Source organism: Schistocerca cancellata, chromosome 2, assembly GCF_023864275.1.
Source record: "Schistocerca cancellata isolate TAMUIC-IGC-003103 chromosome 2, iqSchCanc2.1, whole genome shotgun sequence".
Taxonomy (NCBI): domain Eukaryota; kingdom Metazoa; phylum Arthropoda; class Insecta; order Orthoptera; family Acrididae; genus Schistocerca; species Schistocerca cancellata.
The window spans coordinates 952243068-952259549 of record NC_064627.1 but is presented as its reverse complement, the minus strand read 5'-3'; the positions used below and the strand labels follow the sequence as shown (position 1 = coordinate 952259549).

The window sequence follows — 16482 nt, the reverse complement described above, 5'->3', positions numbered from 1 at the left end:
CATTTCTAGAAACGAGCGCAAAACACAGTGTCAGGTTCCACCGAGACTCGAACTCGGATCGCTGGATTCAAAGTCCAGAGTGCTAACCATTACACCATGGAACCGGATGCCTGTAGCGGTCTTCAGTTCAGTAGCATCATGTCATTAAGCCGATGAGATGCGATGTTATTTCATGTAGCGTCCTCAGGAAGTGTTTGCGTGGCAAATGAAGCAACCAGGTAGGCTGAAAGTGGAAGGTGCACCTTCGAATGTAGCAAGAATTCTTGCCAGTATTCGTACATCAAGTGATGTCGAAGGCTCAGGTAATCAAAATCGCGCAACGGCCACTTTCGTATGGTGCATGCATTGTGCTGGAAGCAGCCTAGCTATGGAAACAGCTATGGACACAGAGTACTGGCGAAAACTGCGTGCTGACACACAACGCTACGTAGTGGGCGGATAGTGCGTGACACGATAACATTTGCACTTCACACGGTCGAAATACTGACACACAACTCTAGCAGCTCTTTGAGCATTCACATACACTGGTGTTCAGCACAGCTCATGTTGTGGGTGTCGGATTAAGAAAGCTCTTTGAGAATATGGTCCAGATTGTATGCTGCAACTAGCAAGTGCGGCAAGATGTCAGTAGGTGGCGGGGTGCAGACGTGCTTCCTTGTGCGGCCTGTTGGTCTAGGGGTATGATTCCTGCTTTGGGTGCAGGAGGTTCCGGGTTCATATCCCGGACAGGCCCTACTTTTCACTTTCGCGACAACCAAACACTACGTTAAACTTGCGAGTCTCTGAAAGTAAGCCACGCAACAGGACAAACTGCATGTGGGCCACCGGCCCAAGAGACTGGCAAGTGCGTCATGTGGAAAGCAATCTACGTGGCAGGATTAAGCCGTCTTCGCTCACTTATATCTATACGTAAAGACTGGCACGTACAGCGATTCTATTCGTTTCCCAGGAACTAGTACATCGCATGCACGTTTGTTAAATGCATGCGCATGCAGCACCCAAAACGGAGAGATGTCTTTCCTGCTGGGAGAAACAGCTGAGGGCGTCTTCTCGCAGTTGAACCCCTTTCGTTCCGTTATTAATCCTAGTATCAAAAGCATAAGCATTTGGAGCGTTCCCCATTCACGTGTGGACTGCTATTAACAATTTGCGTTACATGATCCTAGCTAAAATTCTGCATATACAATTCCAACTACCGGCTCGTACACATTTCTAGAAACGAGCGCAAAACACAGCGTCAGGTTTCACCGAGACTCGAACTCGGATCGCTGGATTCAAAGTCCAGAGTGCTAACCATTACACCATGGAACCGGATGCCTGTAGCGGTCTTCAGTTCAGTAGCATCATGTCATTAAGCCGATGAGATGCGATGTTATTTCATGTAGCGTCCTCAGGAAGTGTTTGCGTGGCAAATGAAGCAACCAGGTAGGCTGAAAGTGGAAGGTGCACCTTCGAATGTAGCAAGAATTCTTGCCAGTATTCGTACATCAAGTGATGTCGAAGGCTCAGGTAATCAAAATCGCGCAACGGCCACTTTCGTATGGTGCATGCATTGTGCTGGAAGCAGCCTAGCTATGGAAACAGCTATGGACACAGAGTACTGGCGAAAACTGCGTGCTGACACAGAACGCTACGTAGTGGGCGGATAGTGCGTGACACGATAACATTTGCACTTCACACGGTCGAAATACTGACACACAACTCTAGCAGCTCTTTGAGCATTCACATACACTGGTGTTCAGCACAGCTCATGTTGTGGGTGTCGGATTAAGAAAGCTCTTTGAGAATATGGTCCAGATTGTATGCTGCAACTAGCAAGTGCGGCAAGATGTCAGTAGGTGGCGGGGTGCAGACGTGCTTCCTTGTGCGGCCTGTTGGTCTAGGGGTATGATTCCTGCTTTGGGTGCAGGAGGTTCCGGGTTCATATCCCGGACAGGCCCTACTTTTCACTTTCGCGACAACCAAACACTACGTTAAACTTGCGAGTCTCTGAAAGTAAGCCACGCAACAGGACAAACTGCATGTGGGCCACCGGCCCAAGAGACTGGCAAGTGCGTCATGTGGAAAGCAATCTACGTGGCAGGATTAAGCCGTCTTCGCTCACTTATATCTATACGTAAAGACTGGCACGTACAGCGATTCTATTCGTTTCCCAGGAACTAGTACATCGCATGCACGTTTGTTAAATGCATGCGCATGCAGCACCCAAAACGGAGAGATGTCTTTCCTGCTGGGAGAAACAGCTGAGGGCGTCTTCTCGCAGTTGAACCCCTTTCGTTCCGTTATTAATCCTAGTATCAAAAGCATAAGCATTTGGAGCGTTCCCCATTCACGTGTGGACTGCTATTAACAATTTGCGTTACATGATCCTAGCTAAAATTCTGCATATACAATTCCAACTACCGGCTCGTACACATTTCTAGAAACGAGCGCAAAACACAGCGTCAGGTTCCACCGAGACTCGAACTCGGATCGCTGGATTCAAAGTCCAGAGTGCTAACCATTACACCATGGAACCGGATGCCTGTAGCGGTCTTCAGTTCAGTAGCATCATGTCATTAAGCCGATGAGATGCGATGTTATTTCATGTAGCGTCCTCAGGAAGTGTTTGCGTGGCAAATGAAGCAACCAAGTAGGCTGAAAGTGGAAGGTGCACCTTCGAATGTAGCAAGAATTCTTGCCAGTATTCGTACATCAAGTGATGTCGAAGGCTCAGGTAATCAAAATCGCGCAACGGCCACTTTCGTATGGTGCATGCATTGTGCTGGAAGCAGCCTAGCTATGGAAACAGCTATGGACACAGAGTACTGGCGAAAACTGCGTGCTGACACAGAACGCTACGTAGTGGGCGGATAGTGCGTGACACGATAACATTTGCACTTCACACGGTCGAAATACTGACACACAACTCTAGCAGCTCTTTGAGCATTCACATACACTGGTGTTCAGCACAGCTCATGTTGTGGGTGTCGGATTAAGAAAGCTCTTTGAGAATATGGTCCAGATTGTATGCTGCAACTAGCAAGTGCGGCAAGATGTCAGTAGGTGGCGGGGTGCAGACGTGCTTCCTTGTGCGGCCTGTTGGTCTAGGGGTATGATTCCTGCTTTGGGTGCAGGAGGTTCCGGGTTCATATCCCGGACAGGCCCTACTTTTCACTTTCGCGACAACCAAACACTACGTTAAACTTGCGAGTCTCTGAAAGTAAGCCACGCAACAGGACAAACTGCATGTGGGCCACCGGCCCAAGAGACTGGCAAGTGCGTCATGTGGAAAGCAATCTACGTGGCAGGATTAAGCCGTCTTCGCTCACTTATATCTATACGTAAAGACTGGCACGTACAGCGATTCTATTCGTTTCCCAGGAACTAGTACATCGCATGCACGTTTGTTAAATGCATGCGCATGCAGCACCCAAAACGGAGAGATGTCTTTCCTGCTGGGAGAAACAGCTGAGGGCGTCTTCTCGCAGTTGAACCCCTTTCGTTCCGTTATTAATCCTAGTATCAAAAGCATAAGCATTTGGAGCGTTCCCCATTCACGTGTGGACTGCTATTAACAATTTGCGTTACATGATCCTAGCTAAAATTCTGCATATACAATTCCAACTACCGGCTCGTACACATTTCTAGAAACGAGCGCAAAACACAGCGTCAGGTTCCACCGAGACTCGAACTCGGATCGCTGGATTCAAAGTCCAGAGTGCTAACCATTACACCATGGAACCGGATGCCTGTAGCGGTCTTCAGTTCAGTAGCATCATGTCATTAAGCCGATGAGATGCGATGTTATTTCATGTAGCGTCCTCAGGAAGTGTTTGCGTGGCAAATGAAGCAACCAAGTAGGCTGAAAGTGGAAGGTGCACCTTCGAATGTAGCAAGAATTCTTGCCAGTATTCGTACATCAAGTGATGTCGAAGGCTCAGGTAATCAAAATCGCGCAACGGCCACTTTCGTATGGTGCATGCATTGTGCTGGAAGCAGCCTAGCTATGGAAACAGCTATGGACACAGAGTACTGGCGAAAACTGCGTGCTGACACAGAACGCTACGTAGTGGGCGGATAGTGCGTGACACGATAACATTTGCACTTCACACGGTCGAAATACTGACACACAACTCTAGCAGCTCTTTGAGCATTCACATACACTGGTGTTCAGCACAGCTCATGTTGTGGGTGTCGGATTAAGAAAGCTCTTTGAGAATATGGTCCAGATTGTATGCTGCAACTAGCAAGTGCGGCAAGATGTCAGTAGGTGGCGGGGTGCAGACGTGCTTCCTTGTGCGGCCTGTTGGTCTAGGGGTATGATTCCTGCTTTGGGTGCAGGAGGTTCCGGGTTCATATCCCGGACAGGCCCTACTTTTCACTTTCGCGACAACCAAACACTACGTTAAACTTGCGAGTCTCTGAAAGTAAGCCACGCAACAGGACAAACTGCATGTGGGCCACCGGCCCAAGAGACTGGCAAGTGCGTCATGTGGAAAGCAATCTACGTGGCAGGATTAAGCCGTCTTCGCTCACTTATATCTATACGTAAAGACTGGCACGTACAGCGATTCTATTCGTTTCCCAGGAACTAGTACATCGCATGCACGTTTGTTAAATGCATGCGCATGCAGCACCCAAAACGGAGAGATGTCTTTCCTGCTGGGAGAAACAGCTGAGGGCGTCTTCTCGCAGTTGAACCCCTTTCGTTCCGTTATTAATCCTAGTATCAAAAGCATAAGCATTTGGAGCGTTCCCCATTCACGTGTGGACTGCTATTAACAATTTGCGTTACATGATCCTAGCTAAAATTCTGCATATACAATTCCAACTACCGGCTCGTACACATTTCTAGAAACGAGCGCAAAACACAGCGTCAGGTTCCACCGAGACTCGAACTCGGATCGCTGGATTCAAAGTCCAGAGTGCTAACCATTACACCATGGAACCGGATGCCTGTAGCGGTCTTCAGTTCAGTAGCATCATGTCATTAAGCCGATGAGATGCGATGTTATTTCATGTAGCGTCCTCAGGAAGTGTTTGCGTGGCAAATGAAGCAACCAGGTAGGCTGAAAGTGGAAGGTGCACCTTCGAATGTAGCAAGAATTCTTGCCAGTATTCGTACATCAAGTGATGTCGAAGGCTCAGGTAATCAAAATCGCGCAACGGCCACTTTCGTATGGTGCATGCATTGTGCTGGAAGCAGCCTAGCTATGGAAACAGCTATGGACACAGAGTACTGGCGAAAACTGCGTGCTGACACAGAACGCTACGTAGTGGGCGGATAGTGCGTGACACGATAACATTTGCACTTCACACGGTCGAAATACTGACACACAACTCTAGCAGCTCTTTGAGCATTCACATACACTGGTGTTCAGCACAGCTCATGTTGTGGGTGTCGGATTAAGAAAGCTCTTTGAGAATATGGTCCAGATTGTATGCTGCAACTAGCAAGTGCGGCAAGATGTCAGTAGGTGGCGGGGTGCAGACGTGCTTCCTTGTGCGGCCTGTTGGTCTAGGGGTATGATTCCTGCTTTGGGTGCAGGAGGTTCCGGGTTCATATCCCGGACAGGCCCTACTTTTCACTTTCGCGACAACCAAACACTACGTTAAACTTGCGAGTCTCTGAAAGTAAGCCACGCAACAGGACAAACTGCATGTGGGCCACCGGCCCAAGAGACTGGCAAGTGCGTCATGTGGAAAGCAATCTACGTGGCAGGATTAAGCCGTCTTCGCTCACTTATATCTATACGTAAAGACTGGCACGTACAGCGATTCTATTCGTTTCCCAGGAACTAGTACATCGCATGCACGTTTGTTAAATGCATGCGCATGCAGCACCCAAAACGGAGAGATGTCTTTCCTGCTGGGAGAAACAGCTGAGGGCGTCTTCTCGCAGTTGAACCCCTTTCGTTCCGTTATTAATCCTAGTATCAAAAGCATAAGCATTTGGAGCGTTCCCCATTCACGTGTGGACTGCTATTAACAATTTGCGTTACATGATCCTAGCTAAAATTCTGCATATACAATTCCAACTTCCGGCTCGTACACATTTCTAGAAACGAGCGCAAAACACAGCGTCAGGTTCCACCGAGACTCGAACTCGGATCGCTGGATTCAAAGTCCAGAGTGCTAACCATTACACCATGGAACCGGATGCCTGTAGCGGTCTTCAATACGGTAGCATCATGTCATTAAGCCGATGAGATGCGATGTTATTTCATGTAGCGTCCTCAGGAAGTGTTTGCGTGGCAAATGAAGCAACCAGGTAGGCTGAAAGTGGAAGGTGCACCTTCGAATGTAGCAAGAATTCTTGCCAGTATTCGTACATCAAGTGATGTCGAAGGCTCAGGTAATCAAAATCGCGCAACGGCCACTTTCGTATGGTGCATGCATTGTGCTGGAAGCAGCCTAGCTATGGAAACAGCTATGGACACAGAGTACTGGCGAAAACTGCGTGCTGACACAGAACGCTACGTAGTGGGCGGATAGTGCGTGACACGATAACATTTGCACTTCACACGGTCGAAATACTGACACACAACTCTAGCAGCTCTTTGAGCATTCACATACACTGGTGTTCAGCACAGCTCATGTTGTGGGTGTCGGATTAAGAAAGCTCTTTGAGAATATGGTCCAGATTGTATGCTGCAACTAGCAAGTGCGGCAAGATGTCAGTAGGTGGCGGGGTGCAGACGTGCTTCCTTGTGCGGCCTGTTGGTCTAGGGGTATGATTCCTGCTTTGGGTGCAGGAGGTTCCGGGTTCATATCCCGGACAGGCCCTACTTTTCACTTTCGCGACAACCAAACACTACGTTAAACTTGCGAGTCTCTGAAAGTAAGCCACGCAACAGGACAAACTGCATGTGGGCCACCGGCCCAAGAGACTGGCAAGTGCGTCATGTGGAAAGCAATCTACGTGGCAGGATTAAGCCGTCTTCGCTCACTTATATCTATACGTAAAGACTGGCACGTACAGCGATTCTATTCGTTTCCCAGGAACTAGTACATCGCATGCACGTTTGTTAAATGCATGCGCATGCAGCACCCAAAACGGAGAGATGTCTTTCCTGCTGGGAGAAACAGCTGAGGGCGTCTTCTCGCAGTTGAACCCCTTTCGTTCCGTTATTAATCCTAGTATCAAAAGCATAAGCATTTGGAGCGTTCCCCATTCACGTGTGGACTGCTATTAACAATTTGCGTTACATGATCCTAGCTAAAATTCTGCATATACAATTCCAACTACCGGCTCGTACACATTTCTAGAAACGAGCGCAAAACACAGCGTCAGGTTCCACCGAGACTCGAACTCGGATCGCTGGATTCAAAGTCCAGAGTGCTAACCATTACACCATGGAACCGGATGCCTGTAGCGGTCTTCAGTTCAGTAGCATCATGTCATTAAGCCGATGAGATGCGATGTTATTTCATGTAGCGTCCTCAGGAAGTGTTTGCGTGGCAAATGAAGCAACCAGGTAGGCTGAAAGTGGAAGGTGCACCTTCGAATGTAGCAAGAATTCTTGCCAGTATTCGTACATCAAGTGATGTCGAAGGCTCAGGTAATCAAAATCGCGCAACGGCCACTTTCGTATGGTGCATGCATTGTGCTGGAAGCAGCCTAGCTATGGAAACAGCTATGGACACAGAGTACTGGCGAAAACTGCGTGCTGACACAGAACGCTACGTAGTGGGCGGATAGTGCGTGACACGATAACATTTGCACTTCACACGGTCGAAATACTGACACACAACTCTAGCAGCTCTTTGAGCATTCACATACACTGGTGTTCAGCACAGCTCATGTTGTGGGTGTCGGATTAAGAAAGCTCTTTGAGAATATGGTCCAGATTGTATGCTGCAACTAGCAAGTGCGGCAAGATGTCAGTAGGTGGCGGGGTGCAGACGTGCTTCCTTGTGCGGCCTGTTGGTCTAGGGGTATGATTCCTGCTTTGGGTGCAGGAGGTTCCGGGTTCATATCCCGGACAGGCCCTACTTTTCACTTTCGCGACAACCAAACACTACGTTAAACTTGCGAGTCTCTGAAAGTAAGCCACGCAACAGGACAAACTGCATGTGGGCCACCGGCCCAAGAGACTGGCAAGTGCGTCATGTGGAAAGCAATCTACGTGGCAGGATTAAGCCGTCTTCGCTCACTTATATCTATACGTAAAGACTGGCACGTACAGCGATTCTATTCGTTTCCCAGGAACTAGTACATCGCATGCACGTTTGTTAAATGCATGCGCATGCAGCACCCAAAACGGAGAGATGTCTTTCCTGCTGGGAGAAACAGCTGAGGGCGTCTTCTCGCAGTTGAACCCCTTTCGTTCCGTTATTAATCCTAGTATCAAAAGCATAAGCATTTGGAGCGTTCCCCATTCACGTGTGGACTGCTATTAACAATTTGCGTTACATGATCCTAGCTAAAATTCTGCATATACAATTCCAACTACCGGCTCGTACACATTTCTAGAAACGAGCGCAAAACACAGCGTCAGGTTCCACCGAGACTCGAACTCGGATCGCTGGATTCAAAGTCCAGAGTGCTAACCATTACACCATGGAACCGGATGCCTGTAGCGGTCTTCAGTTCAGTAGCATCATGTCATTAAGCCGATGAGATGCGATGTTATTTCATGTAGCGTCCTCAGGAAGTGTTTGCGTGGCAAATGGAGCAACCAAGTAGGCTGAAAGTGGAAGGTGCACCTTCGAATGTAGCAAGAATTCTTGCCAGTATTCGTACATCAAGTGATGTCGAAGGCTCAGGTAATCAAAATCGCGCAACGGCCACTTTCGTATGGTGCATGCATTGTGCTGGAAGCAGCCTAGCTATGGAAACAGCTATGGACACAGAGTACTGGCGAAAACTGCGTGCTGACACAGAACGCTACGTAGTGGGCGGATAGTGCGTGACACGATAACATTTGCACTTCACACGGTCGAAATACTGACACACAACTCTAGCAGCTCTTTGAGCATTCACATACACTGGTGTTCAGCACAGCTCATGTTGTGGGTGTCGGATTAAGAAAGCTCTTTGAGAATATGGTCCAGATTGTATGCTGCAACTAGCAAGTGCGGCAAGATGTCAGTAGGTGGCGGGGTGCAGACGTGCTTCCTTGTGCGGCCTGTTGGTCTAGGGGTATGATTCCTGCTTTGGGTGCAGGAGGTTCCGGGTTCATATCCCGGACAGGCCCTACTTTTCACTTTCGCGACAACCAAACACTACGTTAAACTTGCGAGTCTCTGAAAGTAAGCCACGCAACAGGACAAACTGCATGTGGGCCACCGGCCCAAGAGACTGGCAAGTGCGTCATGTGGAAAGCAATCTACGTGGCAGGATTAAGCCGTCTTCGCTCACTTATATCTATACGTAAAGACTGGCACGTACAGCGATTCTATTCGTTTCCCAGGAACTAGTACATCGCATGCACGTTTGTTAAATGCATGCGCATGCAGCACCCAAAACGGAGAGATGTCTTTCCTGCTGGGAGAAACAGCTGAGGGCGTCTTCTCGCAGTTGAACCCCTTTCGTTCCGTTATTAATCCTAGTATCAAAAGCATAAGCATTTGGAGCGTTCCCCATTCACGTGTGGACTGCTATTAACAATTTGCGTTACATGATCCTAGCTAAAATTCTGCATATACAATTCCAACTTCCGGCTCGTACACATTTCTAGAAACGAGCGCAAAACACAGCGTCAGGTTCCACCGAGACTCGAACTCGGATCGCTGGATTCAAAGTCCAGAGTGCTAACCATTACACCATGGAACCGGATGCCTGTAGCGGTCTTCAATACGGTAGCATCATGTCATTAAGCCGATGAGATGCGATGTTATTTCATGTAGCGTCCTCAGGAAGTGTTTGCGTGGCAAATGAAGCAACCAGGTAGGCTGAAAGTGGAAGGTGCACCTTCGAATGTAGCAAGAATTCTTGCCAGTATTCGTACATCAAGTGATGTCGAAGGCTCAGGTAATCAAAATCGCGCAACGGCCACTTTCGTATGGTGCATGCATTGTGCTGGAAGCAGCCTAGCTATGGAAACAGCTATGGACACAGAGTACTGGCGAAAACTGCGTGCTGACACAGAACGCTACGTAGTGGGCGGATAGTGCGTGACACGATAACATTTGCACTTCACACGGTCGAAATACTGACACACAACTCTAGCAGCTCTTTGAGCATTCACATACACTGGTGTTCAGCACAGCTCATGTTGTGGGTGTCGGATTAAGAAAGCTCTTTGAGAATATGGTCCAGATTGTATGCTGCAACTAGCAAGTGCGGCAAGATGTCAGTAGGTGGCGGGGTGCAGACGTGCTTCCTTGTGCGGCCTGTTGGTCTAGGGGTATGATTCCTGCTTTGGGTGCAGGAGGTTCCGGGTTCATATCCCGGACAGGCCCTACTTTTCACTTTCGCGACAACCAAACACTACGTTAAACTTGCGAGTCTCTGAAAGTAAGCCACGCAACAGGACAAACTGCATGTGGGCCACCGGCCCAAGAGACTGGCAAGTGCGTCATGTGGAAAGCAATCTACGTGGCAGGATTAAGCCGTCTTCGCTCACTTATATCTATACGTAAAGACTGGCACGTACAGCGATTCTATTCGTTTCCCAGGAACTAGTACATCGCATGCACGTTTGTTAAATGCATGCGCATGCAGCACCCAAAACGGAGAGATGTCTTTCCTGCTGGGAGAAACAGCTGAGGGCGTCTTCTCGCAGTTGAACCCCTTTCGTTCCGTTATTAATCCTAGTATCAAAAGCATAAGCATTTGGAGCGTTCCCCATTCACGTGTGGACTGCTATTAACAATTTGCGTTACATGATCCTAGCTAAAATTCTGCATATACAATTCCAACTACCGGCTCGTACACATTTCTAGAAACGAGCGCAAAACACAGCGTCAGGTTCCACCGAGACTCGAACTCGGATCGCTGGATTCAAAGTCCAGAGTGCTAACCATTACACCATGGAACCGGATGCCTGTAGCGGTCTTCAGTTCAGTAGCATCATGTCATTAAGCCGATGAGATGCGATGTTATTTCATGTAGCGTCCTCAGGAAGTGTTTGCGTGGCAAATGGAGCAACCAAGTAGGCTGAAAGTGGAAGGTGCACCTTCGAATGTAGCAAGAATTCTTGCCAGTATTCGTACATCAAGTGATGTCGAAGGCTCAGGTAATCAAAATCGCGCAACGGCCACTTTCGTATGGTGCATGCATTGTGCTGGAAGCAGCCTAGCTATGGAAACAGCTATGGACACAGAGTACTGGCGAAAACTGCGTGCTGACACAGAACGCTACGTAGTGGGCGGATAGTGCGTGACACGATAACATTTGCACTTCACACGGTCGAAATACTGACACACAACTCTAGCAGCTCTTTGAGCATTCACATACACTGGTGTTCAGCACAGCTCATGTTGTGGGTGTCGGATTAAGAAAGCTCTTTGAGAATATGGTCCAGATTGTATGCTGCAACTAGCAAGTGCGGCAAGATGTCAGTAGGTGGCGGGGTGCAGACGTGCTTCCTTTTGCGGCCTGTTGGTCTAGGGGTATGATTCCTGCTTTGGGTGCAGGAGGTTCCGGGTTCATATCCCGGACAGGCCCTACTTTTCACTTTCGCGACAACCAAACACTACGTTAAACTTGCGAGTCTCTGAAAGTAAGCCACGCAACAGGACAAACTGCATGTGGGCCACCGGCCCAAGAGACTGGCAAGTGCGTCATGTGGAAAGCAATCTACGTGGCAGGATTAAGCCGTCTTCGCTCACTTATATCTATACGTAAAGACTGGCACGTACAGCGATTCTATTCGTTTCCCAGGAACTAGTACATCGCATGCACGTTTGTTAAATGCATGCGCATGCAGCACCCAAAACGGAGAGATGTCTTTCCTGCTGGGAGAAACAGCTGAGGGCGTCTTCTCGCAGTTGAACCCCTTTCGTTCCGTTATTAATCCTAGTATCAAAAGCATAAGCATTTGGAGCGTTCCCCATTCACGTGTGGACTGCTATTAACAATTTGCGTTACATGATCCTAGCTAAAATTCTGCATATACAATTCCAACTACCGGCTCGTACACATTTCTAGAAACGAGCGCAAAACACAGCGTCAGGTTCCACCGAGACTCGAACTCGGATTGCTGGATTCAAAGTCCAGAGTGCTAACCATTACACCATGGAACCGGATGCCTGTAGCGGTCTTCAGTTCAGTAGCATCATGTCATTAAGCCGATGAGATGCGATGTTATTTCATGTAGCGTCCTCAGGAAGTGTTTGCGTGGCAAATGGAGCAACCAAGTAGGCTGAAAGTGGAAGGTGCACCTTCGAATGTAGCAAGAATTCTTGCCAGTATTCGTACATCAAGTGATGTCGAAGGCTCAGGTAATCAAAATCGCGCAACGGCCACTTTCGTATGGTGCATGCATTGTGCTGGAAGCAGCCTAGCTATGGAAACAGCTATGAACACAGAGTACTGGCGAAAACTGCGTGCTGACACAGAACGCTACGTAGTGGGCGGATAGTGCGTGACACGATAACATTTGCACTTCACACGGTCGAAATACTGACACACAACTCTAGCAGCTCTTTGAGCATTCACATACACTGGTGTTCAGCACAGCTCATGTTGTGGGTGTCGGATTAAGAAAGCTCTTTGAGAATATGGTCCAGATTGTATGCTGCAACTAGCAAGTGCGGCAAGATGTCAGTAGGTGGCGGGGTGCAGACGTGCTTCCTTTTGCGGCCTGTTGGTCTAGGGGTATGATTCCTGCTTTGGGTGCAGGAGGTTCCGGGTTCATATCCCGGACAGGCCCTACTTTTCACTTTCGCGACAACCAAACACTACGTTAAACTTGCGAGTCTCTGAAAGTAAGCCACGCAACAGGACAAACTGCATGTGGGCCACCGGCCCAAGAGACTGGCAAGTGCGTCATGTGGAAAGCAATCTACGTGGCAGGATTAAGCCGTCTTCGCTCACTTATATCTATACGTAAAGACTGGCACGTACAGCGATTCTATTCGTTTCCCAGGAACTAGTACATCGCATGCACGTTTGTTAAATGCATGCGCATGCAGCACCCAAAACGGAGAGATGTCTTTCCTGCTGGGAGAAACAGCTGAGGGCGTCTTCTCGCAGTTGAACCCCTTTCGTTCCGTTATTAATCCTAGTATCAAAAGCATAAGCATTTGGAGCGTTCCCCATTCACGTGTGGACTGCTATTAACAATTTGCGTTACATGATCCTAGCTAAAATTCTGCATATACAATTCCAACTACCGGCTCGTACACATTTCTAGAAACGAGCGTAAAACACAGCGTCAGGTTCCACCGAGACTCGAACTCGGATCGCTGGATTCAAAGTCCAGAGTGCTAACCATTACACCATGGAACCGGATGCCTGTAGCGGTCTTCAGTTCAGTAGCATCATGTCATTAAGCCGATGAGATGCAATGTTATTTCATGTAGCGTCCTCAGGAAGTGTTTGCGTGGCAAATGAAGCAACCAAGTAGGCTGAAAGTGGAAGGTGCACCTTCGAATGTAGCAAGAATTCTTGCCAGTATTCGTACATCAAGTGATGTCGAAGGCTCAGGTAATCAAAATCGCGCAACGGCCACTTTCGTATGGTGCATGCATTGTGCTGGAAGCAGCCTAGCTATGGAAACAGCTATGGACACAGAGTACTGGCGAAAACTGCGTGCTGACACAGAACGCTACGTAGTGGGCGGATAGTGCGTGACACGATAACATTTGCACTTCACACGGTCGAAATACTGACACACAACTCTAGCAGCTCTTTGAGCATTCACATACACTGGTGTTCAGCACAGCTCATGTTGTGGGTGTCGGATTAAGAAAGCTCTTTGAGAATATGGTCCAGATTGTATGCTGCAACTAGCAAGTGCGGCAAGATGTCAGTAGGTGGCGGGGTGCAGACGTGCTTCCTTGTGCGGCCTGTTGGTCTAGGGGTATGATTCCTGCTTTGGGTGCAGGAGGTTCCGGGTTCATATCCCGGACAGGCCCTACTTTTCACTTTCGCGACAACCAAACACTACGTTAAACTTGCGAGTCTCTGAAAGTAAGCCACGCAACAGGACAAACTGCATGTGGGCCACCGGCCCAAGAGACTGGCAAGTGCGTCATGTGGAAAGCAATCTACGTGGCAGGATTAAGCCGTCTTCGCTTACTTATATCTATACGTAAAGACTGGCACGTACAGCGATTCTATTCGTTTCCCAGGAACTAGTACATCGCATGCACGTTTGTTAAATGCATGCGCATGCAGCACCCAAAACGGAGAGATGTCTTTCCTGCTGGGAGAAACAGCTGAGGGCGTCTTCTCGCAGTTGAACCCCTTTCGTTCCGTTATTAATCCTAGTATCAAAAGCATAAGCATTTGGAGCGTTCCCCATTCACGTGTGGACTGCTATTAACAATTTGCGTTACATGATCCTAGCTAAAATTCTGCATATACAATTCCAACTACCGGCTCGTACACATTTCTAGAAACGAGCGCAAAACACAGCGTCAGGTTCTACCGAGACTCGAACTCGGATCGCTGGATTCAAAGTCCAGAGTGCTAACCATTACACCATGGAACAGGATGCCTGTAGCGGTCTTCAATTCAGTAGCATCATATCAATAAGCCGATGAGATGCGCTGTTATTTCATGTAGCGTCCTCAGGAAGTGTTTGCGTGGCAAATGAAGCAACCAGGTAGGCTGAAAGTGGAAGGTGCACCTTCGAATGTAGCAAGAATTCTTGCCAGTATTCGTACATCAAGTGATGTCGAAGGCTCAGGTAATCAAAATCGCGCAACGGCCACTTTCGTATGGTGCATGCATTGTGCTGGAAGCAGCCTAGCTATGGAAACAGCTATGGACACAGAGTACTGGCGAAAACTGCGTGCTGACCCAGAACGCTACGTAGTGGGCGGATAGTGCGTGACACGATAACATTTGCACTTCACACGGTCGAAATACTGACACACAACTCTAGCAGCTCTTTGAGCATTCACATACACTGGTGTTCAGCACAGCTCATGTTGTGGGTGTCGGATTAAGAAAGCTCTTTGAGAATATGGTCCAGATTGTATGCTGCAACTAGCAAGTGCGGCAAGATGTCAGTAGGTGGCGGGGTGCAGACGTGCTTCCTTGTGCGGCCTGTTGGTCTAGGGGTATGATTCCTGCTTTGGGTGCAGGAGGTCCCGCGTTCAAATCCCGGACAGGCCCTACTTTTCACTTTCGCGACAACCAAACACTACGTTAAACTTGCGAGTCTCTGAAAGTAAGCCACGCAACAGGACAAACTGCATGTGGGCCACCGGCCCAAGAGACTGACAAGTGCGTTATGTGGAAAGCAATCTACGTGGCAGGATTAAGCCGTCTTCGCTCACTTATATCTATACGTAAAGACTGGCACGTACAGCGATTCTATTCGTTTCCCAGGAACTAGTACATCGCATGCACGTTTGTTAAATGCATGCGCATGCAGCACCCAAAACGGAGAGATGTCTTTCCTGCTGGGAGAAACAGCTAAGGGGGTCTTCTCGCAGTTGAACCCCTTTCGTTCCGTTATTAATCCTAGTATCAAAAGCATCAGCATTTGGAGCGTCCCACATTCACGTGTGGACTGCTATTAACAATTTGCGTTACATGATCCTAGCTAAAATTCTGCATATACAATTCCAACTTCCGGCACGTACACATTTCTAGAAACGAGCGCAAAACACAGCGTCAGGTTCCACCGAGACTCGAACTCGGATCGCTGGATTCAAAGTCCAGAGTGCTAACTATTACACCACGGAACCGGATGCCTGTAGCGGTCTTCAATTCAGTAGCATCATGTCATTAAGCCGTTGAGATGCGATGTTAATTCATGTAGCGTCCTCAGGAAGTGTTTGCGTGGCAAATGAAGCAACCAGGTAGGCTGAAAGTGGAAGGTGCACCTTCGAATGTAGCAAGAATTCTTGCCAGTATTCGTACATCAAGTGATGTCGAAGGCTCAGGTAACCAAAATCGCGCAACGGCCACTTTCGTATGGTGCATGCATTGTGCTGGAAGCAGCCTAGCTATGGAAACAGCTATGGACACAGAGTACTGGCGAAAACTGCGTGCTGACACAGAACGCTACGTAGTGGGCGGATAGTGCGTGACACGATAACATTTGCACTTCACACGGTCAAAAAATTGACACACAACTCTAGCAGCTCTTTGAGCATTCACATACACTGGTGTTCAGCACAGCTCAAGTTGTGGGTGTCGGATTAAGAAAGCTCTTTGAGAATATGGTCCAGATTGTATGCTGCAACTAGCAAGTGCGGCAAGATGTCAGTAGGTGGCGGGGTGCAGACGTGCTTCCTTGTGCGGCCTGTTGGTCTAGGGGTATGATTCCTGCTTTGGGTGCAGGAGGTTCCGGGTTCATATCCCGGACAGGCCCTACTTTTCACTTTCGCGACAACCAAACACTACGTTAAACTTGCGAGTCTCTGAAAGTA

At 48.5% G+C, this 16482-nt stretch overlaps 27 non-coding genes across 27 annotated transcripts; 14 read left to right on the top strand and 13 right to left on the bottom strand.

Annotated features, from left to right (window-relative positions):
* Window positions 1-32: 32 nt before the first annotated feature.
* On the bottom strand, window positions 33-104 carry Trnaq-uug (transfer RNA glutamine (anticodon UUG)). Its single transcript has one exon. It is a non-coding gene; the product is annotated as a tRNA-Gln (tRNA).
* A 557-nt stretch (window positions 105-661) lies between these two features.
* Window positions 662-733, top strand: Trnap-ugg (transfer RNA proline (anticodon UGG)). The gene has a single exon. It is a non-coding gene; the product is annotated as a tRNA-Pro (tRNA).
* A 506-nt stretch (window positions 734-1239) lies between these two features.
* Trnaq-uug (transfer RNA glutamine (anticodon UUG)) lies at window positions 1240-1311 on the bottom strand. The gene has a single exon. It is a non-coding gene; the product is annotated as a tRNA-Gln (tRNA).
* Window positions 1312-1868: 557 nt separating this feature from the next.
* On the top strand, window positions 1869-1940 carry Trnap-ugg (transfer RNA proline (anticodon UGG)). Its single transcript has one exon. It is a non-coding gene; the product is annotated as a tRNA-Pro (tRNA).
* Window positions 1941-2446: 506 nt separating this feature from the next.
* Window positions 2447-2518, bottom strand: Trnaq-uug (transfer RNA glutamine (anticodon UUG)). Its single transcript has one exon. It is a non-coding gene; the product is annotated as a tRNA-Gln (tRNA).
* A 557-nt stretch (window positions 2519-3075) lies between these two features.
* Window positions 3076-3147, top strand: Trnap-ugg (transfer RNA proline (anticodon UGG)). Its single transcript has one exon. It is a non-coding gene; the product is annotated as a tRNA-Pro (tRNA).
* Window positions 3148-3653: 506 nt separating this feature from the next.
* Trnaq-uug (transfer RNA glutamine (anticodon UUG)) lies at window positions 3654-3725 on the bottom strand. The gene has a single exon. It is a non-coding gene; the product is annotated as a tRNA-Gln (tRNA).
* A 557-nt stretch (window positions 3726-4282) lies between these two features.
* Trnap-ugg (transfer RNA proline (anticodon UGG)) lies at window positions 4283-4354 on the top strand. The gene has a single exon. It is a non-coding gene; the product is annotated as a tRNA-Pro (tRNA).
* A 506-nt stretch (window positions 4355-4860) lies between these two features.
* Trnaq-uug (transfer RNA glutamine (anticodon UUG)) lies at window positions 4861-4932 on the bottom strand. The gene has a single exon. It is a non-coding gene; the product is annotated as a tRNA-Gln (tRNA).
* Window positions 4933-5489: 557 nt separating this feature from the next.
* Window positions 5490-5561, top strand: Trnap-ugg (transfer RNA proline (anticodon UGG)). Its single transcript has one exon. It is a non-coding gene; the product is annotated as a tRNA-Pro (tRNA).
* Window positions 5562-6067: 506 nt separating this feature from the next.
* Window positions 6068-6139, bottom strand: Trnaq-uug (transfer RNA glutamine (anticodon UUG)). Its single transcript has one exon. It is a non-coding gene; the product is annotated as a tRNA-Gln (tRNA).
* Window positions 6140-6696: 557 nt separating this feature from the next.
* Trnap-ugg (transfer RNA proline (anticodon UGG)) lies at window positions 6697-6768 on the top strand. The gene has a single exon. It is a non-coding gene; the product is annotated as a tRNA-Pro (tRNA).
* Window positions 6769-7274: 506 nt separating this feature from the next.
* Trnaq-uug (transfer RNA glutamine (anticodon UUG)) lies at window positions 7275-7346 on the bottom strand. The gene has a single exon. It is a non-coding gene; the product is annotated as a tRNA-Gln (tRNA).
* A 557-nt stretch (window positions 7347-7903) lies between these two features.
* On the top strand, window positions 7904-7975 carry Trnap-ugg (transfer RNA proline (anticodon UGG)). Its single transcript has one exon. It is a non-coding gene; the product is annotated as a tRNA-Pro (tRNA).
* Window positions 7976-8481: 506 nt separating this feature from the next.
* Window positions 8482-8553, bottom strand: Trnaq-uug (transfer RNA glutamine (anticodon UUG)). The gene has a single exon. It is a non-coding gene; the product is annotated as a tRNA-Gln (tRNA).
* Window positions 8554-9110: 557 nt separating this feature from the next.
* On the top strand, window positions 9111-9182 carry Trnap-ugg (transfer RNA proline (anticodon UGG)). Its single transcript has one exon. It is a non-coding gene; the product is annotated as a tRNA-Pro (tRNA).
* A 506-nt stretch (window positions 9183-9688) lies between these two features.
* Window positions 9689-9760, bottom strand: Trnaq-uug (transfer RNA glutamine (anticodon UUG)). Its single transcript has one exon. It is a non-coding gene; the product is annotated as a tRNA-Gln (tRNA).
* Window positions 9761-10317: 557 nt separating this feature from the next.
* Window positions 10318-10389, top strand: Trnap-ugg (transfer RNA proline (anticodon UGG)). Its single transcript has one exon. It is a non-coding gene; the product is annotated as a tRNA-Pro (tRNA).
* Window positions 10390-10895: 506 nt separating this feature from the next.
* Trnaq-uug (transfer RNA glutamine (anticodon UUG)) lies at window positions 10896-10967 on the bottom strand. The gene has a single exon. It is a non-coding gene; the product is annotated as a tRNA-Gln (tRNA).
* Window positions 10968-11524: 557 nt separating this feature from the next.
* Trnap-ugg (transfer RNA proline (anticodon UGG)) lies at window positions 11525-11596 on the top strand. Its single transcript has one exon. It is a non-coding gene; the product is annotated as a tRNA-Pro (tRNA).
* Window positions 11597-12102: 506 nt separating this feature from the next.
* On the bottom strand, window positions 12103-12174 carry Trnaq-uug (transfer RNA glutamine (anticodon UUG)). Its single transcript has one exon. It is a non-coding gene; the product is annotated as a tRNA-Gln (tRNA).
* Window positions 12175-12731: 557 nt separating this feature from the next.
* On the top strand, window positions 12732-12803 carry Trnap-ugg (transfer RNA proline (anticodon UGG)). The gene has a single exon. It is a non-coding gene; the product is annotated as a tRNA-Pro (tRNA).
* Window positions 12804-13309: 506 nt separating this feature from the next.
* Window positions 13310-13381, bottom strand: Trnaq-uug (transfer RNA glutamine (anticodon UUG)). The gene has a single exon. It is a non-coding gene; the product is annotated as a tRNA-Gln (tRNA).
* Window positions 13382-13938: 557 nt separating this feature from the next.
* Trnap-ugg (transfer RNA proline (anticodon UGG)) lies at window positions 13939-14010 on the top strand. The gene has a single exon. It is a non-coding gene; the product is annotated as a tRNA-Pro (tRNA).
* Window positions 14011-15145: 1135 nt separating this feature from the next.
* Trnap-ugg (transfer RNA proline (anticodon UGG)) lies at window positions 15146-15217 on the top strand. Its single transcript has one exon. It is a non-coding gene; the product is annotated as a tRNA-Pro (tRNA).
* A 506-nt stretch (window positions 15218-15723) lies between these two features.
* Trnaq-uug (transfer RNA glutamine (anticodon UUG)) lies at window positions 15724-15795 on the bottom strand. Its single transcript has one exon. It is a non-coding gene; the product is annotated as a tRNA-Gln (tRNA).
* A 557-nt stretch (window positions 15796-16352) lies between these two features.
* Trnap-ugg (transfer RNA proline (anticodon UGG)) lies at window positions 16353-16424 on the top strand. The gene has a single exon. It is a non-coding gene; the product is annotated as a tRNA-Pro (tRNA).
* The last annotated feature ends 58 nt before the right edge of the window (window positions 16425-16482 follow it).